This window comes from Sus scrofa, chromosome 17, assembly GCF_054392235.1.
Source record: "Sus scrofa isolate SSC_HxYL_T2T_F1_AM1 chromosome 17, Sscrofa_HxYL_maternal_Yorkshire_Landrace_v2.0, whole genome shotgun sequence".
Lineage (NCBI taxonomy): Eukaryota > Metazoa > Chordata > Mammalia > Artiodactyla > Suidae > Sus > Sus scrofa.
In genome coordinates, this window is record NC_139399.1 from 66,932,139 (window position 1) to 66,956,221 (window position 24,083).

General features: G+C 43.8%; 1 long non-coding RNA gene across 5 annotated transcripts in view; it reads right to left on the reverse strand.

Annotated features, from left to right (window-relative positions):
- The window catches only part of LOC102161087 (uncharacterized), a 45,352-nt gene that overhangs the window by 17,039 nt on the left and 4,230 nt on the right, over positions 1-24,083 (reverse strand). The window contains exons 2-7 of one of the 5 annotated variants that reach the window (XR_014831957.1): positions 20,329-20,411; positions 11,134-11,385; positions 9,094-9,505; positions 7,791-7,869; positions 5,805-6,188; positions 1,519-3,688 (exon numbers count right to left, since the gene is read on the reverse strand). This is a non-coding gene — a long non-coding RNA (uncharacterized LOC102161087). Of the gene's footprint in view, positions 1-1,518; positions 3,689-5,804; positions 6,189-7,790; positions 7,870-9,093; positions 9,506-11,133; positions 11,386-20,328; positions 20,412-21,419; positions 21,471-24,083 lie in introns of those variants that run through there. The other 4 variants (XR_014831958.1, XR_014831959.1, XR_014831956.1 and 1 more) reach the window with 4 other exon arrangements.

The following is a 24,083-nucleotide window of genomic DNA, read 5'->3' on the forward strand; positions in this document are numbered from 1 at the left end:
GGCTTTAAAAATAGGGAAAGTGCCCTGTGAATCAAAATGATTCCATGCGGAGGAAACGAAGCGGGATGGAAGGTTCTACTGCTTCGTAAAAGTAATTTACGCTCGACCTCAGGACAAGCAAAAGTTACACATCAAAAGAGACTCCCACGTGCTTTAAGTGTTCAGAAACTTCGATCAGAGTCGGAGTCACTCAGAAAGTTCTCAGCAGTAACGCAGGATTCGGGAACATTGACGAGCTGGCCCTCTCCCCTTGCAGTCACCTGCGCAGGGGAGACCACTGGCTTCTCCTTTAGGACCAATAACACGTCTCCAGTGGGTCCCTAGAGAGTTCAGGGTCGGGGTGTCAATGGGCGTGGGTGACAGAGCCTGCATTGCCCAAGAAAACCCCAAGGCAGAAAGGCCCCAGGTATGTTTCAGGGTTGCATAACCTGCCCCGACTTGAATAGCCCAGGTTGTTTACTGGTATATGCTTAGCATGCCACATTCAACCAGACTTCGGCAGGGCCAAGTGTAATTAATGTATTGATCTTCTTCTTTCAATGGAAAATAGAAATATATTAGTAACCATTCCAAATTGCCCCTCTGCCTGCAAAGTCTTTGTGAATTCGGTAAGACAGGGTGGTTCAATCCCTTAGTGAACAATGCTATACAAGCATATCATCACAAAAATAGTATTCCTGACACACAGCTGGCATTTAATAAATACCAAACGGCTAGTCAGACGACAGCAATAGTTCTAAATTTAAAAATCAATTCTGTGACATTAATAATAAAAACAATCACCTGTGGGAATTAGATTTTTTTGTTTTCCTTTAGTGATTCACAAGCCTGTGGTAATAAGTGCAAAAATAGGATTTACCTACCGAATAAAAAATGCTCTATTTATAAGAACCGACCAAGGCCGATAATTAAACACTGTAGTTGTTTAAAGTATAGTTTAAAATTTCAGTCTTTTTATAAAATTAGTTCTAATTTTTAAAATAATGAACAGTACAGGAGACTAGAAAGTATATTTCTTTTTCTTAAATTTTTTTTTTTTTTTTTTTTTTTTTGTCTTTTTGCCTTTTCTTGGGCCGCTCCTACAGCATATGGAGGTTCCCAGGCTAGGGGTCGAATTGGAGCTGTAGCCACTGGCCTACACGAGAGCCACAGCAACACGGGATCCGAGCCGCGTCTGCAACCTACACCACAGCCCAGGGCAACGCCGGGTCCTTAACCCACTGAGCAAGGGCAGGGACCGAACCCGCAACCTCATGGTTTCTAGTCGGATTCGTTAACCACTGCGCCACAACGGGAACTCCTTCTTAAATATTCTTAAATCATCTGAAGCAATTTAGGAAGGAATACAAACATGCTAATTTCAGTTTCTGTGTTTACTCTTTATAGACCATCAGGCTGTTGCCATAAATTGTGAAATGAGGGAAACGGTGGTTTTAATGAGGCACACTGGATTTTTCCTGCTTTGTGTAATTTTATCCATATGATAAAACATCAATGCAAAATTAAATATTATACTAGTAAAGAAGACAGAAAGTAAAGGTGTTTTATTTTACCTTTCCCTCCCTCCTCTTGCACTTAGTACCATCAATGAGTTGTTACAAGTATCCGTTTGAGCTGCTGGGCAGGGTTCTAATAATTTATCTCAATAGGGGCCAGCGACAAATGGCGCAGCGAGCTCTAGGGACATCTATAGAGAGGCAGAAATACACCATGGAAACCTGAGCTGGGATTACAAAATGAAAAGAGTATAAAACGAAAACCTTCAGGCTGCATTAGAGGTTTAAAGAAAATTACACGGATACCAAGAAAGGCAAAGATCCTGACTACAGAACTGGACACTATGACTCTCATTCTCCAGTTGCCACCAAGACAATGGATCACGATCCAGGGAAGTGATAAAGGTAGTTGTTTCTTCACACGAAATCCTGGGACTTTTCAGAGGGAAGCCACATTCTCTGTCACACTGTAGAAGAGACAGTCGTTGCTTTTTTTTTTTTCTAAAAGGATTCAGAAGCATGAAACACATTTATGATAAGTAGGCAGCTATTATATTGAAAGAATTTGGAGTCTGCAATGATTTAGAATGGTTTAGAAAAGAAATACGTTTCAGAACACTCTTGCATTTTTCCAAGCTATTCTGAACAATTGATTCTATAGATTGGATAAAAATTTTCAGCCTTTAATATTGCCGAAGGATAAATAACAAGGATATTGGCTCAGAATAAATAACAAATATTCTCCCTCATGACAGAGGAATGCTTTTACTTTCATGATCACAACATACTGATCACAAATATTTTAAAAGGCACCTTTTCAAAGAATATAACATAATCCAGGGATGCAAAGCATTGTCCACAAGGTCTGGCATATAATAAGAAATTAGCTGATTTAGGAATAGACAAGAGAGGTGGCTGTTAAACAAGAAGCTCAAAGAATCAACAGAAGCAGACCCAGAGGTTATCCAGATGTTGGAGTGAGTAAAAAAGTACTTAACAATTATGAACATGCTAAAGCAACTAGAGACAAATGTGGACGGATGAGAAGGTGAAGTATTTTAAGACGAATTAGAATATATCCAAACGCTTCCAGACTGGCTATGATCTCCCACACAATGTCAACTGGCCGGGGTCATAACTGCCATCTGGCTCTTGCTCCTGACCTTGAGCGTGATGGCAGCGGAAGAGCTTTCGTACGCAGGGCCCTTAAGATCTGGGCACTGTGCTGTCTCTAAGTTATCCCGCAATGAAAAAGAAAAGGAAAATAAATATCCTCTACCTTTTATTTAAAAATACGAACATGCTTAATCTAGTCTCTCTTCCGTTACACGATCAGGGACATCATGCTGTAAATAATACAGGAAACAGTTGCTTGGAAACCTCAAAACTGATGTAAAGTTATTCTGATCAACATATTTTTACTGCAGTGTTATTGTTTCAAGATTTGGCAGTTGATTTTGGGTCTCACTGTGATGCCAAATCCCTGTAAGAGTTAACCATTCAGTGTGTTATCCGTGTCATTCAGTGACACTCCGACTCCATCTCCAGTCTCTTTCTCGGCCCAAACCTGACCTCGTGGGAAGAAAAATGGCCCCAAATCCTGACAGGGGTGTCTTCATCTCTCACCCTTGTCACCCAAGAAGCAATGAAACTCTTTGCTTATGCTTTCATTAGAGACTCAAACACAGGATGTCAAACTTGGCAAAAAATTTCACGTAAAAGATGCCTGATGGCCGTTTCATCACTTGTTTCACTTTCCTGTTGGTCCCAGCACTGCTGTCTGGGAGCGGCATCTCCCCCAGCCCCAAACGTTTTCAGCTACCCGATGGGAAACCTGATGGCCTGTTGTTTTAACACGAGCAGGGCGCAGATTTCCTCGTTTTCAGTGCAGTCTCCAGCATTTCAGTTGTCTGAGGTGTCTACTGATCCTCCCTTTTAAAAGACTGTCAGGGCTGCTGTGGCTCTAGGACACTGACTCTCTGTAAACTGATTTGCTTTCTCCCAACAGACAGGGATGAGATGACTGCTTTCCGATTTGCCACAGGCATATTCTGCAGTCAGGATGCCTCCAGGTACAGAAATCCTGGGGAAGAACGTATGCAGATGATCTTAAGCCGGAGAGGACAAAGCACAGCCTGAGGGTCAGATCCAGCTAGCCGCCTGCTTTTGTACAGCCCAGGAACGAAAGATCACTGTATTTGTAAAATGGTTGGGGGAAAAAATTAAAATAGTACTTTGTGACACACAAAAATGATGAGATTCAAATTTCACTCTCCACAGATAAAGTTCTACTGGAATGGTGCCACCCCCACACGTTTGCATACTGCCAACCCCACATGTGAGGCCAAAGCCACGGACTGAAGTAGGTGCTGCAGAGGCCTCACAGCCAGCAAGGCCTCAAGTATCTACTATTTGGCTCTTTACAGAAAAGACCGACCACTGTTACAGATGAGATCATGCCCCCAACTCCCAAGGATGCCGAAGCCCTAACCCCATCCGTAGGGAGACCTTCTGCGGAAACAGAATTTTTGTAGACGACCAGGTTAAGACGAGGTCATCAGGGTGAGCCCGATGGCCAGTGTGTCCTTATAAAAGCGGGGCATTTGGATCCAGACACAGCCACACACGGGGAAAAGGCCACGTGAGGAGGAAGGCAGGGGAGAGGCAGTGCTTCTTCGGGCTGAAGAAGCCAAAGGGGGCAGCGAAGCCCAGGCAGCCGGAGGAGAGAAGAGCCTTCCCGGAATCCAGACCACACTCCCTCCAGGTGCGGCTGAAAGAAAGGTCCACGTCCTCCCTCCCCCGTGGTTTCGCCACAGCTGCCAGGACTTCGGTCCTCTTGGATCAGCGACTGCGTGTAGGAATCTTTCTATCTATTTAGCTTTGAACTGTACAGATTTTCTAATCTTTACAAGCAGACTAAAGGGGAATTCCACAAATTTACTGAGGTCAAAGTTTATGTCTCAGTATATTCCACCCCCCCAGCACCAAATTTAGAACTGGGCATCTAGAACCTTCTCAGTAAACCTTTTGTTTGATTAGGAACTGGAGATTTAGTTCTTTTTTTGCAATAGATGAGCTGTAAAATAATGTAAAACCAAACATTTATAAACTAAATCATTTACAAAAGAATCTTAAAGCCCTGTGGTTAAAATGAATAAGTTTATCTGTTTCATACATCTCAGGGTTCATACTGTATTACCCTAACAGCTTATATTTGTAGTGGAAAGACTTCCAAAAATGATTTAAACATTTTAAAAAACCGTAACTAATTGTAGAACATAGATGGGGAGAATTTATTACTGATTCTCAATGGTAGTTTTGTGGTCATCAAGTATTTTAACTGAAACCTCTTCTGAAAGCAGGTATGGTTCCTTAAAATGTTTTTAAAAGGAGCCCCAAACATTTATTTCCTCGTTTTGTTATCTGGGGTGTTAAGATGAAAAGCTGAAAGTTTCCCAATGCCCTGGGATGCTACGGGGCACTTCCACTGGTGAATGTTCTCGAAGATACTGGCAGAAAGAACATCACATGCAGTCATCTTTGTTTTATCTTTTAAAAGAAAGCCTCTTTGTAAAAATTTTAATTTTTGAATAGGAGGCTAGGAGAAGTTGGTTCAGGTGGGAGTTTAACTGACAGTTCTTGATTCATTTGTTATTGGGAAAAATCAGGTGTATGTCACATGTGGGGAGTTTGAGAGTGCACGGAGGAGAGGGGAGCAGGGCTCCCGAAGAGCCCCGGGACCAAGACGGAGGCTCGGTCAGCCTCAGTGGCACTGCTGAAGTCAGACACTCAAGAACCTTTTCAGAGCACCTTTCAGGGGATGACGTTGGGTCCTCAGACCGCGAGCGAGGGTTTTAGTTTGCTAGGGCTGCCCGGAGAAAGTACCCCTACTGAGTGGCTTAAACAGCAGAAACTCTGCTCGTGCTCATGGAGGCTAGAGGTGTGAGATGAAGATCTGGCAGGGCTTCTACTCGATCCCCTCCACTGTGAAAGCAAGAGACACCACCTCTCTTGACTGGCTGCCATGTGCCACTGAGCAAGAAGAACTGCCTGGGGGTAGTTTCGGAATAAAGCAGAGGGCAGGTAACAGGGACTGGAGCAGCCTGGAGGATGGCCATGGGTGGCATGTGTGGGGGGCGGGGGTGGCAATGCAAAGCACTGATTCAAAGTGCAGCTCTGAAGTTACCTTTTACTTTGCCCTAGGTTTCTAACCAAGGTGGTAAGTCCTGCTGTTCCTCCTGCAAACCACCCTGCCCTCAGTTACCCAGACTGGAGACATGCGTTCCCGTGAGCCCTCCTCTCCCTCACCTTCCCCCGCTTTCATCGGGTCCGTTCAAAACTCTGACATCCAAGTACCATCCCTGCTGCAGCCACTGTCCAAGTGCAGCCACTTTAACAACAATGTAGCCAAGGTCACACAGCTGGCTCGTTGTTGGAGAGCCCGAGGGCTCCAGAGCCCACTCTTCTTTCCTGACAGCACAGGCCTCCTCACTGGTCCAGGAGTGGCAAAGCCATCACACTTCCTGATCCAGAGCAATGCTTCCCAAGTGCTTCCTGGCCAAATGAAGAATGCTGTCTTCTCCTCTGATTTCACTTAGTAGCTTCTTCCAAACAGGATGTTTCCGGCTTTGAGGACTGTCCTATTGTTTGGTTGCAGGGAGCCTGACTGTCCCCCCTGCTTTATGTTGCTGCCTTGAAGAAACAAGGGCATAAATGGAATTTCACGGCAATCTTTGGAGTACATGGAATTGCTCTTAGGAGTTCCTAAGTCTCTTTCTTGGGAAGGGGGGTGGGAGAAGGAAGGGCAGGAGAGAGGAGCTTAGGAAGCACAGCGCTGGGTCGGGGAGGAAGCAGGGTCCACAGGGGGAAAGAGGGGGAGCTAGTAATTCACAGCCTATGTTGTGTGGAGCAAGGAGCACGGGAGGTTCCTGAACTGGTAGCAGCAATGAGAAATACACAGACACACGAACCAAACAAGTCACTCGGTCACAGAGACTAAATGAATGTGACACATGCACCTCCCTACTTCTCAGAAATGGGTGCAGGGAGAAACTCTGCCCAAAGTGTGGACTTCTTTCCCTTGTGCCCTCTGTCTAGAAGGCATTGTTATTGGATCCTATGAATTCTTAAGAAATGAGAATCAAAATCCAGCCGGTTTCAGTGAGGCAGTACACCACTGTATCACGTAAGGAAGACTGAAATGCATTAAGAGAAGGTCACAGAAAATGCCCATTTCACCGCTCAATGCGCAGCAGGACCCCACCCCGTGTGCATCTTATCTAGCGTGAGGCCTCCAGATATGGACTTTGATGCCTAAAATTCAGTAGAAATGCATTAAATGTCCTTTATTCTGATGAGCTCAGGAGCTCTTCTGAGCTAGAAAAACTTGCCTGCTCTCCTCCCAGCTCTTACAAGGGGGAAAAACAACTTTCAGAGTTACCATGCTGAACTTTGATGCCACTCTCAGAAAGTTAGTGCTTAATGCCACATCTCTTATGCAAACTGGGTGGCACACGATTTCATTTCAACTTATTAAGTCAATTACCTGAAGAATAGACACCAAATTACAATGTATACTGTTTTTTTCCCACTCAATAAAGAATCAAAATGTCACAAGTAGGTGGGATACAACAGAATTTGAAAAGTTTTCTGCTTATGAATGATACATAATTTCAAATGACTCATAGCACTTGTGGAAATAAAGTATCCAACTTGGCTGACTCATAATAACACTGACACTGGAGTTTCAAAAAGAGTTTCTTTAATAACAAAATGTTGACCCAAAGTATGGGTTGCAGAGAGTTATCCTGACCATAACAAATCATGAATGACCAGGCTATCAATCATTTAAACAAGCAATACCACCCCAAGATAATGCACTTAATTATCTAACTCCATCTGGAAGTTCCATAGGAACCACTTTCAGAACTTGAACAGAATGCAATGGGATACATTTAAATGTCTTCTTAAACGCAGTCTCTATTGTCAAGCTCTAATGAGAAAGGAAGGCTCTTTATTCACCTATAATTTTGAAAATGGCCTCATTTATTCTCCAAGAACATTCAGGACATTTTGGATAATTTAAGAAGACTGTATTTCTTAAAAACACGGTGTGAGAAATGTCAGTGTCTGGGAAGGAAGGAACTTGGGTGGCTTTGTTTGTTTCATCTCCCTTTGCAGGGACAGAGCCTGAAGAGATCATACAATGGGCTTTTCACTCTGGTGTCTTTCCAGTGACAGGGTGTCAGCACAGAAAAAGGGAGCCCTAAGTAATTAAGACTGATTCACACTCACCAGTGCACAACCTTCTGCTGACTTCAAGTGACTAAGTTACAGCCTCCACGAAAGGTCAGATCTCTTCCATTTCAGTTTCCTGTTCCAACATGGAAGACGGAGATTTTACTTCAGAAGCCAAACTTCAAAGGGGAGAACAGAAGAAACAGACCGGTGCTCCTTGCATTGTCTTTGTTTATAAAAGAGGAGAGAGACTAATGGATTTATTCGAGGAAGGTTAGCAGGTTAGCTTTTATTCAAGGCCTGTATTCACACCATTCGGCTTCACTGTCATTACAAACACCTTTTCCATGTGAAAGGGGCACCCACTAGTTTTTTTCTCTCAAAGGAAATTTCTATGGAAGAATTTTAAAGTTCTGAGGAAATAGTGAGAATCTTTTAAGAGTTGATTCTTTTAGATTTTTCTAGTGTTCTAATCATCTACTCATTCAATCAGTATTTACCTGGTACCTGTTATGTACCCACCAGATAACAGAGCAGACATGAGATGGCTCCTGACCTGACAGAGTTTACGCTCTGGTGGGGGAGAAAGATCATTCTTAACAAGCAAACACCTTCTTCATTACAAAGTGTGGGAGAGCATGAGAGAGCCGAGCATGATCAAAACACCGAGGATGCCTGTGGAAACAGAGGGAGAGGCAGATGGCCGCTGAGGAAGATGGGTCTGCCCGCCTTAGCGGGGACACTCGACCTCCGCTCTGAGGTAGCGGGGACACTTGACCTCCGCTCTGAGGATGAGGGGGATGCAGCTCCTGCCCAGCAAGAGGCAGCGTCGTGGGGAGAGGGGTGTGTGGGGACGCCGGAAGGGAGGGGAAGGAGGGCAGCATTCCATTTCTTCTCACCCTGTCCCCCCATCACCCTCACTCTCAGGAGGGAGCCAAGTCGGGTTCCCGTCCGGTGAGGGAGTGGGGACATGATGCAGAAGGGCTGAGAGCAGCCCTGAGGCCGTGTTTCAGAGAACACATGCAGGCACGAGCCCCTTCGTGCATGCAAGGATGGGCTTACCCAGGGTGCCCACTCTCTGGCTGTACCGAGACGTGTTCTGGATGCCCACAATCTCTGTGCCACCTGTGTGTCCTCATATAAGTTAATCTGTGATGTGAATGGCACCCCTTTAGATCTGGGACAGTGCACAGCCTGGATACTGATACGCAGCTGCCCTGGGCGTGAAGAGACATCACAGCTAAATGCCGGGGTCTGGCTTGTGCCCTTAGCAAGCGAGGGTGAGCTAGAGGACACAGTGGAAGGGGAAGAGAGGGAACCGGAGGGAGAGCTAGAGGACAAAGAACCAGAGGGAGCGTACCTTCTCCTGCTATGTGGCTAATTTTTTCCAGTTGCATAACGTAGACTGTCACAGGGGCGACATGCAGTCTTGATTCGTCTCTTTACCTTGGAAGCCCAACAGCAAGCCCAAGAGAATGTGAGCTCCAGTGCTGTCGTGGGGATAAGAATGGCTGAGCCCACAGGTCTGCGTGCAGGCTGCTTTGGTTTCTGCTGGGCTCATTGCTGGCCAGCTAGTGGGTCCCTTAACCTTCTGAGCCTTGACTTTTCCATCTGCAGAGTGGGAAGGTCACACACTAGCAAGAGAAGACCCCTGGGTTGGGACCTAGGTCTCTGTGAGTCCGAGGCACCCGCTTGCTCTTGGCCTATCCTTGAACTTCCACGTCGCCTGTGTCCAGATTTGCAGACTCATGTTCTCAGACAGAAGGACGTTTCTTTAAAGAAAACATTTAAATTTTACTTTTTTATCTTTGCAAAAGAAGTCTAAGATTTTCCAAGTAAATGAATTTTAAATGCAGCATATCTAATATTTTAAAGTACAGACTATTCAAATGCCTCCTCTTGGTCCATGTAACATACGGGAACAATTTGCAAATTATTCCAAAATATTTCTACCCTTTGCTATAGGAAATCAGAGTTGAGAAATGGCTTTTTACCTTGTTCAAATGTAGAATGGTCAGCTGAAATGAGATGAGGGTAGAGAGTAGCCATAATGAAACTCAAACCTTTTCTGTTCTATTTTTCTGATGCTTTCATTTATGTCTTTAATTTTTTTTTGGAGCCGACAAAGCATGACGATGAGTACTTCGATTTTTGGGAGGGGAACTCTGGAAACAATGTCAGTGTTGCCAGGAAACAGGAGTTAATGGCACAAGAACGATCCACTCAGCCTTTAGCCCACTGTGAGAAAGAGCTGCATTTCAACCAACTAAATATTTTTTTAGTGGAACCACTGACGTGCTCATCGCTCCGTTCATCTCTCAACAGAGAGGGTGTCTTCACGGGATGTCACTGGACAGCCCGTCTCACTGGGCACTTCTGCCCTCAGCTCAGAGAAGGCAGGGACCAGGAGGAGGCGCTTTCCTGACGAAGCAGGGATGCAGGACTGTGGTGTCCACCGTGTGGCTGATCCTGCCCCGTTTCCAGTGACTTCCCAGTGAGATCAGGGTTTCAGCTCAAGAGTTCCCTGATGTACTATTCTGCCATTTCAAGAAACCATTTTCTTAATGGCTAATTATTGGAGAAATGCAAATCAAAACCACAACAAGGTACCACCTCACACCCGTCAGAAAGGCCATCATCAAAACGCCTACACATAACAAATGCTGGTGAGGACGTGGAGAAAAGCGAGCCCTCCTCCAGTGTTGGTGGGAACATAGGCTGGTGCAGCCACTATGGAGAACAGCATGAAAGTTCCTCAAGAAACTGAAAATAGAGCTGCCATGTGATCCAGCAACCCCCCCAAAAGAAGAAACCTCTAATTTGGAAAGATAATGCACCCCTATGTTCATAGCAGCACTATTCACAACAGCCAAGACATGGAAACAACCTACATGACATCAACAGATGAATGGATAAAAAGATGTGGTGATATATATATATACACACACAACAGAATATTAGCCATGAAAAAGAGTGAAATAACGCAATCTGCAGTCACATGGACAGACCTAGAGATTATCACATCAAGTGAAGTAAGTCATACAAAGACAGACAAATATCACATGATATTACTTATATGTGGAATCTAAAAAAAAAAAAAAATACAAATGAGCTTATTTATAAAACAGAAATAGACCTAAAAAACAAACTTGTGGTTACCAAGGGGGAAAGGGTGGGGACGAACAAACGAGGAGTCTGGGATGAGCAGATGCACCTACTGTAGTTACAAGGGACCTGCTGCACAGCATGGGGAGCTATGCTCAGTATCTTACAATACTCGGTAACGGAAAAGAATCTGAAAAGGAATATGCAGATGGGGTGCGTGTGCATCACTTTGCTGTATACCTGAAACTAACACAACATTGCAAATCAACTATATTTCAGTTCAAAAAAGACCTACCTCTTCAGAATTTTTTTTTTTTTTAACCACTCTCCATTAGCTCTCAGCACATCACTGTCCTCAACAAGGAATGGAGAATGTGGTGATCCTTTGTGACAAACTTAGAGGGCTGAGGCCAACTCAGGCCTCATCTCCTTCAGGGAGTCTTCCTGGGTCAGTCAAGTGAAGTGATTCTCCACCTCCTCACAGGCCCCCAGTTTTGGTTCCTAACCAAACCGCAGGACTTTGCGTGATGGGCTCTGCCGTGTGGGTCTGAAAAAGAAAACCATCTTTAACCTTTTTTCATTCCTCAGAATAAAGCCTTAAGCAGGATCATTCCTCAACAAATATTTATTGAATTTGAATTTCAAATTTATTCTCTATTAATAGAGTCAATCAGTGACAAACCGCAGATTTGTGTCTCAAGTTTTAGCTGAGACATACACTGTATCAGTCAAGGGTTCTGACTGCCAGCGACAGAAATAGATCCTGATTAACTTGAGAGGACAGGACTTTACTGGAAGGACATCGACAGTTCGCAGAACCAAAGAGAAGGCTGGGGCATCTTGCGACGTGAGCGAGGTGTGCAGGATCAGGGAGCCCAGAGCACCCAGACCCCCTGTTAAGGAGCGTGCGGCCGGGTCTCCCCCACTGGCATCTGTCTGCACGCTGGCCACCACCACTCCTCAGGGCCAACTCTGCTGCCACCCTGCTTAGGTGCATCTGTTTCTTAGGATCACTCCCTAAAATTCTAAAGCCATGGGCAGGAGTGTACAACTGGCTGAGCCTAGGTACATGCCCACAACCTGGCTGCTGGGAACTGGGGAGAGGGCACATCTGCATCCTGCCTTGGCTCCCAAGTGAGAGGCAGGGACCTCAAGGTGGAGAATTTCACCAAGAGCGAAGGATATTATCGGAGTAGAGAGAATGTGGGAAGAAGAGAGGAAGGGGGAGGAGGAGGAAGGGGTAGGCAATGTCCACTAGGTTAGGGAAGAAATTTTGCTTTTTTCCAATGGCTTTCTTTTTTAAATGTTTTGCTTTTTAGGGCCACACCCGTGGCATGTGGAGGTTCCCAGGCTAGGGGTCAAATTGGAGCTACAGCTGCCGACCTAGACCACAGCTCATGGCAATGCCGGATCCTCAACCCACTGAGCGAGGCCAGGGATTGAACCTGTATCCTCATGGATCCTAGTCGGGTTCGCTAACCTCTGAGCCATGAAGGGAACCCCCCAATGACACTCTTTTAAAGCAGACTGAACAAATTCTTTTCAAAAACATATAAGCCTTTTCTGAATAAAGTGACCTAAAATCTAAATGGTCTAGTGAGTAGAAATAGCTTAATTATACAATCTAAGGGACAAACTCCATATTAACACGAAAGACTAGAAACTTTAAACATTTAATAAAATCAAAATGCAGAGAATGAAAATTGTTCATTATTTCAATACTAATAAAGAAGGAACTGTTTTAGAATAGAAATCAGAAAATTAGTTATTAACTAGAGAGTTATTAATTAGGTCCCAGTGGTTGAAACTAATGAACTGTGTAATAAATATTCTTGTATTTTAGCTCTAGTTGGGGTATCTCAATTCTGAGAAAAAGACCAGTCGTGGCACCAGGCAGCAGGTCTGTTCCCAAAGCATGCTAATATATTGGGAGTGTGAATCAGAAATCGCTGCCTCGCTCTAAATCAGAACTGTTCTTCCTGGGGCAGAAATGATTTGTTCCTTATGACCATAATGATGGCCTGTGCCATGCATCTAGGCTAAAAATTGCCCCTTCAATATCTTCCAGTTTCTCCCAGTCTTCATGAATTAGTTATTTTAATGTCCCCAGATAGTCCAGCTGACTCTATACCTCTGCACACTCCTCAAGCTACAATAACACTTTCCTTTAGAAACAGGGCCTGCCGTTGCTTATGGAGTATCGACTTTATGAAGTCAGGCTTTGAAAAGACAGAAACTCCTGGAGTTCTGAGCATGGCACAGCAGAAATGAATCTGACTAGGAACCGGGAGGTTCTGGATTCGATCCGTGGCCTTGCTCAGTGGGTTAAGGATCTGGCATTGCCATGACCTGTGGTATAGGTCGCAGAGGCAGCTCAGACCTGGTGTGGCTGTGGCTGTGGTGTAGGCCGGCAGCTGTAGCTCCAATTCGACCCCTGGGCCTGGGAACCTCCATATGCTGCAGGTGCAGCCCTAGAAAGAAAAAAAAAAAAAAAAAAAAAAGATAAAAACTCCTGTTATGATAAAGTAGCATGCTGTAAAAAAACCCACCAATTCACCAATTATTAAGTTCTACTCCAAGTGGGTATATCCGAATTCCTACTGTGTAATTTATTCATAAAATCCTAGAAGTAACACAAAATAAAGCCATAAAGATTAAAATTGCTATTCATCTTGTTCATGGAATATTCGTTTTCTTCTATTCCTAATTATATGCAGAACTTGCAAGGTGCAAGAGATGGCATTTCTTTGGCACCACTTTACTTTATTTCCCATGAAGGGAAATTAGGTCATCACCAAAGCGCTGCTTCACTAGCCTAAAGGTGACAGGACATAAACCACCATCGCCTTAACGAAAAGCTCAAGTCCAACATCATGATGACCACACAGCAGAGGGAAGAGCAGACACTGCCTCTGAGGAACAGACGTGATGGATTTTCAGAAGCGGCATCTGACTGTACAAATGGAATACCTAGTTTTAGGATGAACCAAGCAGTGAGCTGTTGCTCAAACCAACTTGCTGAACGTCAACAACCCAATCGTTATATCTGACTGTTTAAAAATGGTGCTGACTTGATAAAGGGTTTTCCACATACCTTGAAGAAAGTGTCATATCTCCCAGATACTTTTATTTTTTATTTTAATTTTTTTGTGTATTTTTTAGGGCTGCACCCCCGGCATATGGAGGTTCCCAAGCTAGGGGTTCAATCGGAGCTGTAGCTGCTGGCCTTCGCCAGAGCCACAGCAATGCAGGATCCGAGCCACATCTATGACATACACCACAGCTCATGGCAATGCCGGATCCTTAACCCACTGAGCGAGGCCAAGGATCGAACCTGCATCCTGACGGATGCTAGTCAGATTCATTAACCACTGAGTCACGACGGGAACTCCCCAGATACTTTTAAAGCACAATACTGGATGTCCTTTTTAGCAAAAAAGATAGGGAAAATCCATACGTGCAAATCAGTGACAAAGATTTATATAGGCTTCGTACCAGCAGGTTTTATGGCAGGTGATCATTTTTTTAAAAACCCTGTTACATATCCTGGCAGAAATGATTAACTTACCAAAAAAGATGTAGGATATGACAAGAAGTATAAACTGCATCAACGTTTTTGAAGGCAATTTGTCAATACATTTCCAAAGACTTAGCTTTATCTATTTATTCAGTTTTGTATTTTCTTGCTTTTTAAGGCTGCACCTGCGGCACAGGGAAGTCCCCAGGCTCGGGGCCCAACGGGAGCTGCAGCTGATGACCTTCACCACAGCCCGCGGCAAGGCCAGATCCTCACCCACTGGGTGAGGATGAACCTCGAACCCTCACGGATACTGGTCGGGTTTGCAACCCCCTGAGCCATAACGGGAACTCTCAACTTAGCTTTATTTTCGCTCCAACAAGTCCACTTTTTTTTTTTTTTTTTTTTTCTTTTTGGGCCACATCTGAAGCATGTGAAAGTTCCCTGGCCAGGGATCAAACTCGTGTCACAGCAGTGCCCCGAGCCACAGCACTGATAACCCTGGATCCTTAACTTGCTAGGCCATCAGGGAACTCCAAAAAATCCACTTCTAGAAATATGCATTAAAGACGTAATACTGAATCTGTATGAGGACAGTGTGAGGAAGATGTTCACTACGGCGCTGTTTATAAAACAGAAGATTATCATTGTTATTTCTTGGTCTTTTTTCTAGGGCCACACCTGCGGCACACGGAGGTTCCCAGGCTGGGGGTCTAATTGGAGCTGTAGCCGCCGGCCTACACCACAGGCACAGCAATGCAGGATTCGCATCTGCAAACTACACCACAGCTCACGGCAACGCCAGATCCTTCACCCACTGAGCGGGGCTAGGGATCGAACCCCGCAACCTCATGGTTCCTAGTCAGATTCGCTAACCACTGCGCCATGACGGGAACTCCAACAGATTATTATTAATTAAAGGTCCACCATCAGAACAACTCAGAAAATAATCCTACACAATGGCAGGCTACGCAGACATCAGCGGTAAGGCTGGAGAGGATGCGCAAATCAAACGAGGTATCACTTCATACCCTCTGGTTGGCTATAATCAAAAAGCTGGAAAATACCTTGGTAAGGACTGGAGAAACTGGCACCGCCAGACCTGCTGGCGGGAATACAGAACGGGTCGTCCACTGCGGGGAACGGCGGCGCAGTCCTTGGACGCGTTAGACATGGAACTGCCGTACGACCCAATAATCCCACGCCTAGGAACGTACCCAAATGAAGTACAAACACAGACCCAAACCCCGGGACGTGAGCGTTCGTGGCAGCACTTTTCACAACAGCCCAAAGGTGGGAACAATCCAAACGTCTATCAACAGACGAATATGGATAAACAAGCTGTGGTCTTACCCATACAATGGAATATTCTTCAGCCATAAAGAGGAGTAAAGCAGTGATACATGCTGCAACGTGGATGAACGCTGAGAACACTATGCTAAGTGAAAGAAGCCAGACACAAAAGGCCACATACTGCAGGACGCTGCTTATGTGAAATGTCCAGCCTGGGTAAATGCATAGGGACAGAATGCAGACTGAGGGTTGCAGGGGTGGGAGGAGGAGGGAACTGGGGAGAGAATGCTCAAAGAGTCCAGGGTTCCCTAGGGGTGATGAAAATATTCTGAAACTAGACAGAGGTGATGGGTGCCCAACACTGGAAGTGCACTAAATGCAACTGAACCGATTTCTATAAAATGGTAAGTGGTTTGGAGTTCCTTCTGCGGCTCAGCTGGTTAAGAACTTGTCTAGTATCCATGAGGATGAGGGTTCGATCCCTGGCCTCGCTCAGTGGATTAAGGATCTGGTGTTGCCTCAAACTGCCGTGTTAAGTTGTAGATGTGGCTCAGATCCCACATTGCTGTGGCTGGGGCCTAGGCCAGGAACTTCCCTATGCTGCAGGTGCAGCCATAAAAAAAGGTAAGTGGTTAATGGTTAGCTCTATATTATGTGATTTTTTTTCCTCAATATAAAAATGATGATGGAGAAGAATATTTCATGATAAGGGAAATAAATATTTACTATGTATTTTGTGGGAAAAAAGTTTTAAAGTGGCCAAAAAATAGTGGATATAGGAATGTATTGTTGTACTTGCTAAAAAATTATATATATATGTAATCACACCAAAAACGTCAACAGTGGTGATTTCTGGGTAGGGGGATTTAGGGGATTATGTGGTGAGGTTCTAACTGAATTATTTTCTTATCTTATTTCCAAATATCTTGTAATTAGCATGTAAAACTTCGTATTAAGAAAAAACTGTAGATCATGTAATAAAAACATCAGGATTAGGTCCCATGACTCAGAGTGTCTCCCAAGAACCCAATGGAAAACTTTTGCATGATCTTATTGTATTACTGGACAAATTCTGCCTTGTGAGCTACACTAGTACACAGAAGAACTGGATGTATTGTGCTGAATACACACTCAAGCTTTCCAAAGTACTCCACTATGCTTCTGAGCAAAGACTTCAACTGCTTAGCTGAGATAATATTGAAGCAATCAGAGTAACCCAATTAAGTTATATGGCTTTTGAATGCGCTCAAAAGAAATATAAGAAATACCATGTCAAGAAAATAAACTCACAAACTACATTTAATAAAACATAATTGAATAAAAATATATTTACTTATTAATAAGAGCTTTCTTTTATTCATAAAGCTTATCAAAATAGACCAACTGAACCAGAATGAAATAATACATATTTTATTTACTGTTTTTCTACTGCTATTTCAGATTGCTGTTAAAAGAAATCTACCTGAGTGAAAAATTTTCATGCTTTAAGAAAACGATAAAAAAATGCAAAAAACAAGGTGATTACGTGACTAGTAACTGCACTACTAAAGGAAAGACGAAGATATTTCATGAAAGAATGAGCTCTTTCAATGCACTTTGAAATTTTGTTTTTCTACTTGTACAAAGTTACTGCAATTCTAAGTTTCTATCTGCACCTACGATGACTTGTCAGATGTCACTAACTGTTACCATGACGTCTGCCCCCCACCCCAATCACATCTGATCTTCTCTCTACGGGCAGAGCGAGCAGAGAGAGGCTGTGACTCCTTCAGCAGGGAGGTGCGTATCTACCACACTCCGGGCGAGGCCCTCCGTGCAGCCTCGCTCAAGGCCACCGGCCCCGCCCTCGGGTCCTAGGTGCCTGGCAGAGCAGGAGCACACAGCAAGCACTTGGTAAATATGGGCTGGATGCTGGCATTGGGAGGAGTCTGAGCCCATGTGGAAATACACAGTCTCTCCCAGGGTCAGGTGCTGGCCCTGCAGACACGTTACACGTGGGAGGTGGGCAGAGCTCAGATCTGCTGAACATCTACCAAGCTCTGGGCATCATTCCGAGCACTTAAAAAATTTTTTAGGGCCACACCTGCAGCATAGGGAAGTTCCTGGGCTAGGGGTGAATGGAAACTACAGCTGAGGCCTACACAACAACCAGGGCAAAACCAGATCCAAGCAGCCTCTGCAACCTACACCGCAGCTTGTGGGCAACGCCAGATCCTTAACGCACTGAGCGAGGCCAGGGAGCAAACCCACATCCTCACAGAAATAAGATCAGGTTCCTAACCCGCTGAGCCACAAAGGGAACTCCCAAAGTCCTTTATATGGACCAAGAGATTCACTCCTTGAAACAGTTCACTGATCTAGGGACCATTATTATCCACAATTTGTAGATAAGAAAGTTGAGATCCAAGAGGTTTAAACAACCTGGTTGAGGCCAAACGTGGTGAAAACTGGAGGTGGCGTCTGCCTGCCAAGGGCAGAAGGGAGAGGAAAGTGACGAGGTCCAGAGCTGGGGTTTCTGGGGACTCTCACTTCAAGGGGAAGGGGAGCAGGTGGAGGGCAGGATTAAGAGCTCAGGAGGGGCATCCTAGACATTCAATGAATGCAGAAGATGCTTCAGGAAGCCCTGACTCACAGAGGCAAGTGCTAAAGAGAGGTCTGGGGTGAGATGGGAGGGAAGGCCCACAAACACGTGGCATTTAGGAATTGGGGCCTTCCTGGGAGCACCTTCGGTCACAATGGAAGGACAGGGCAAAGTCCCTGGGCCTCCAAGCCCAACTCCTCTTTGCAAAAGCTGTGGGGCGGAGGGCATGCATGAGCATGGAAGGATGTCCCAGGCTGGGAAGAGAATTCAGGGAAGCATCATTTTAGGCCAGGACAAGGTCAGGAGAGAGTTAGGCTGCAGAGAGCAGGGGACAGGCCAGAGGAGAGCGAGGCGGGGGGGGGGGGGGTTGTTCCCCCTACGGGGGTAAGCGAAAAAGGCTTCTGAGAATATTAGGTGGAAGGCAGGAACTTTGAGGGCCCATGCCAAGGGTAGCAGAGCGCCATGGAGAGGGTGCTGGCCCTGCAGTTCAGACCATCCTGACTCCAGAGAATGAAGTACTCGAGTGTGGTTTCTCATCAAGACAAGACGCTTTCATTTTAGTAAAACTTCAGGGAATATGGTCTGGAGCAAGACAGGAGATGAGCAGAGTCGAAAAGGTTCAGAGCAGGTGTGACGGGCATGTACCCTAATAGCTACTTGGCCATTTCATATGGGGACTTTCTGCTCCAAGGTAGTGATACTGGTTTTTCCATCCCCGGTAATTTCCTAAAGCTCCCTTTTAAAGTAAGCCTATTTAGATAAAATAAATAAGCCCACTAAGGGAAAATGTAAAGTAAATAACGGGATAGATAATACAGGGGTGTGTCAAAAATGGTAAAGGCGGGGTGCAGATGAGGGAAGGCTGGGTGGTGATGCACTCAGGAGTCTATTTCTCAGTTAAAATCATTTGAATTTAATGTTTATGAAATGTACTGTTAATTGCTTCACCTGGCTAGGTGGCGCCACATCTCAGCCAAACCCAACACCCGCCCTGAGACAAGACGGGGCTGAGTCCCTGGCAGGGTTTCCAGACTGGGCTTGGCAGAGACCATGGCCTGAAGAAGCCGTCCAGCCCAGCTGGAACATACGGATTTGCTGCTGTGCATCCAACAGGGTCTGCGGTAGGTTTTTTTTTTTTTTTTTTTTTTTTTTTAATGAAATAGCTACCCTTATTTCAGTGCTCCATTAAAATAGTTTTTAATGTTCCTTCTTGGGCATATATCACTTCATTTCACTCTATATTTATAAAGCATTTTGAAAGAAAGTGGAAAAAAAGGCTTTGCTCTAACAGCTAAGTAGTAGAGTGAACAAACTCTCAAGAGTTTGTTTGTTTGTTTTAAATCAAATTGTGTCTTCTGTGGCAGACGTTGCTAGGTCTCTTTGTAACATCCAAGAGGACCTGCTGGTTATGAAACTGATTCTGGATATTGGGACATAAAGGAAACTTCAGACAAATGCCGGCTTCTTATTAGGTTTTAGCTTTCTGATTAGATTTCCCTTGGGATACTGGGTTGACATCAATTATCCCCATTTAACTCTAGAAAACTAAAGAACCAAAAAACCTGCCATGTAGAGATGAAAAGATGGTAAGTTCCAGAACCCCTTTCTTCTACTGGGATATTTATGGGGTGCACAACCAACTTTGTAAATTATACACACAGACTGAAAATAAAATTCGAACATAAAGGGAAAGTCTGGACTTGCCTTCTATTGTCAGGTTTATTTACAGATGGGGCAAATTACCCTTTCCTTTTTTTTTTCTTTTTTTGTCTTTTTAGGGCAGCAGGTATTGCGTATGGAAGTTCCCAGGCTAGGAGTCTAATTGGAGCTGTAGTCAATGGCCTGCACCACAGCCACAGCAATGCCAGCTCTGAGCTGTGTCTGTGACCTACACCACAGCTCACGGCAACATCAGATCCGCAACCCATTGAGCAAGGTCAGGGATTGAACCCTCATCCTTATGGTTACTAGTTGGGTTCCTTATTGCTATGCCACAATGGGAACTCCCAAATTACCTATTTGCTTTATTTCCAAATTTCTTCTGGCAAAATATCATTAACTGTTGAAGAAAGAAAAAGCTAGGAATAAGATGATTTAACCTGTGTCTTCTGGATCCCCAGCGGCTGTTGACAGACTAAGGCTGACAGCTGTCTGGTCAAAGAGTAGTGAGGAAGGAAGTTTCCTGGAGTGAAAGAAATGCATAACTTCTTTTAAAAAGGCATCTGTCATCTATAGCAACATGGACAGAGCTAGAGACTCTCATACTAAGTGGTCAGAAAAAGACAAATACCACACGGTATCACTTATATCTACAATCTAACATACAGCACAAATGAACCTATCTACAGAAAAGAAACAAACTCACAGACATGGAGAGCAGACCTGTGGTTGCCAAGGGGGAGGGGGACGGAATGGGATAGACGGGGAGACTGGGGTTGGTAGATGCAAACTATTGCATTTGGAGTGGATAAGCAATGCGATCCTGCTGTTCAGCACAGGGAACTGTATCTAGTCACTCGTGATGGGCCGTGATGGAGGATAATGTGAGGAAAAGATGGGTATATATATATATATACACATATATATATATGACTGGCTCTCTTTGCTGTACAGCAAAAATTGACAGAACATTGCAAATCAACTATAATAGAAAAAAAATTAAAAATGAATCTGTTTGATACACAAAATTACTTCAATACTCCATCTGTAAGATTCATAGAGAAATTGGATCACTCACTAGTATATAAGTTCAAAATAAAGATATTTCAACTTACTATGTGGGAAAACTATGGTTCAAAATGGAAGTCTTCTATATAAATGAAGATTCAGCTAAAAATCCATTAACCAATCAAAAACTCAAAAGACACAAATCTTATTTTTGTTTGGTTTTATCCTCTAGATAGTTTTTAAAACATCAAAATACAGCCACATAAACTGCTTTCAAAAATAAGATTCCTTGATTGCTGGTGTCGTGAAATGGATAGGGAACAAATTTCAAATGGCATAACAACACTAAATCTGATTTTACAGCATTCCCCTCAAAAGTCTAATTAAATTAAATGCAAATAATGCAAGCATATGTCAGCCAGAAAGCTTATAACCCTTCTAATAAAATTCATGCAGTTCTTTAGGAGGTTTTATATAGAATAAGACAGACATTAGAATGAAAATACACAAAATATGTACTTGCCTAAAACTCTGAGAAAATAACCAGACTGTATACTTGGGAGAGCAAGAATTCCTACAAGTAGAAGAGAGTTACGTTTTCATCACTTTAACGTCTGTTAGGAGACTGGCCAAATAATGATAACAAAAAAAGAGTTGGTAAATTTTTGTAACTGAACTATAAAGATGACTTATGTACCACATAACAAGGTATGTAACTGCTGTAACTTATTCAAGTGCAATCATAAATTTAAGATTTAATACATTTCCTTACAAATATTCTTTAACATATAATCAAGAAAACACCAAGTAAATACTAGCATAGTAGGAAAAGAACTCTGGTCTCTGTATTATTATTAGACATTCTTAGATGTATATTCCAGAATTGTTTTCCCAGACGGAAGGCATCAATGGAGAACAAGGATTCACTACAGAAGTGGTCAGCAAACTACGGCCTGCAAGCCAAACCTGACCTGACACCTGGTTTTGTAAATAAAACTTTATTGGAACATGGGCACATATGTTCATTTACACACTGTCCAGAAGCTTTTGTGCTGCAACAGCAGAGTCTTGTAATTGTGGCAGAGACCTCCTGGCCTGTAAGATCTAAAATAGTTCCTCTCTGGCTCTTTGCAGAAAAGTGTGCCAGCCTCTCTCTCAGAATCATTCAGAATTGCGATGATTTATATGGACTTCAAAATTCACCAATGACAGCAGATTGGCAAATTAATTTTTGCTTCTCTTTGCTTTTCTACACACAAAATAAATTATGTGTTTACTTTAGAACCTGTGGCTAATCAATGCGCAAAAACAAATAAGCAAAATCATCCATCAGAACTAAAAACTCTAAGAGTTATTTTCATAAAAATAAATGAGGCAGAGAATAAATAGGACACACAATGGATAACATGAATAAGATTCTAATTCAGAGCTGAAGACCCCCCCAAGGCTGCTAAGATAACGTTAGTTACTTATCAAAAATTATTAACCTCCCTTGCAATGTATTCACCTATTCTTTGTGAAATACACATTCCCCATCAAAGGCGTAATGACAATGTCAATTTCAATAAAGCTTGAAAAGTTCTATATTGAGTAGGAGATGGGCCTGGATTCTCTTGCTTTGGTGCTGTTGTTTTTTTATGAGAAACTCATGATAAAGAGCTGAAATTTTAATTCTACAGGTGCATTCTACCAACTTTTGAACTTGGCATGCCACTGTAAATAAGTATATAATAAACATTTTCTAAAATACAGAATAATGATCACATGGGTTAAGATGAAAAAAGTCTCAATGATGAAAACAATTTAAAATACAGAGATAAACTGAACTGCTTGGTCCATCCCAGTAGGTGATAGAAGACATTGGAACGGGCCATGGTCCCTGGTCAGGAGGACCACCAGGGGGCGCCTCCTTTCTAAGATTTCCCCAGGGGTGGTTCCAGCTGGTTAAGATGCCTGGATCCAGGACCCAGCTTGGCATCTTCAGAGAGACAGTAGAAGTGATTCATCAGCTCTGAGGCACTCAGTTCCTTCTCAAGCCTGGGTCAGATAGGCCAACGGATCCCTGAGGTACAGAGGGATGGTTATGGCCCTGAAATTAGGGACCCCGTGTTTTAACTGATGTAGGCTTCAATCTAGACTTCATAAATGTATGGTCAGGTGGAGCCGCCGACCTTTTTCATGTGAACTGTGCCTAGACTAAGGATTATTCTACGAGCAGACATGTGTGGCAAACAGGGGGATGTGTGTGTGGGGGGGGTCTAGGCTAGACTGGCCTTGCTGCGCATCAACAGCGCGCGACTTGGAGCACGTTCCTAGCCCTCCGATTTGCTCCTGTGCGGGACTGTTGCGAGGGTGAGCGGAGACAAAGCCTGTCAAATGTCCAGCACACAATGGGTACTTCACACCATTTGCCAACCTGCTACTTGTTAATTGTATTTTTTTTTTAAGAGAAATTCAGACCTTCGCATTCATTCCTATTCAACTTCTTCTTATTATGGGTCCAGCTTTCATCTGTGAAAACCCTTATGAACCTTGGCTTGTTTTGTTTATCAAGGGATAAGTGTTTCTTCCCGTTCCTGGGCTACGTACAGCTGCTGCTTCTCCTCCTCCACCTCCTCCCCTTCTTCTTCTTCTTCTTCTTCCCGGCCACAACTGTGCCACGCAGGAGATCCCCAACCGGGTTTCCAACCTGAGCCGCTGCTGTGACCATGCTGAATCCTTCTCTCTCTGCACAAGGGGACTCCTGCGTCTGGCATTTTTTTGAGGTCCTTCTACATTGTAGCCTGTATCAGTGCTTCACTCCTTTTTGGGGCTGAATAACATTCCATGAATGAATGGAAAACATTCCACTGTACACATGCGCCACGATTTGTTTATCATCCACTAATGGGCATTTGGGCTGGTTCTACATTTTGGTTACTTTGAATACTGCTGATATGAACATCCATGTACAAATTTTTGTTTGAATACTTGTTTTCAAATCTCTTGAGAATATACCTAGGAGTGGAATTGCTGGGTCATACTGTAATTCCGTATTTAACTTTTGTAGGAACCACCAATTTTTACCCATTTTTAAATGATATGCCTTTTGCTACTCAGCTGTTCTTTTTTTTTTCTTTTTTCTTTTTAGGGCCACACCCACAGCATAGGGCAGTTCTCAGGCTAGGGGTCCAATCAGAGTTGTAGC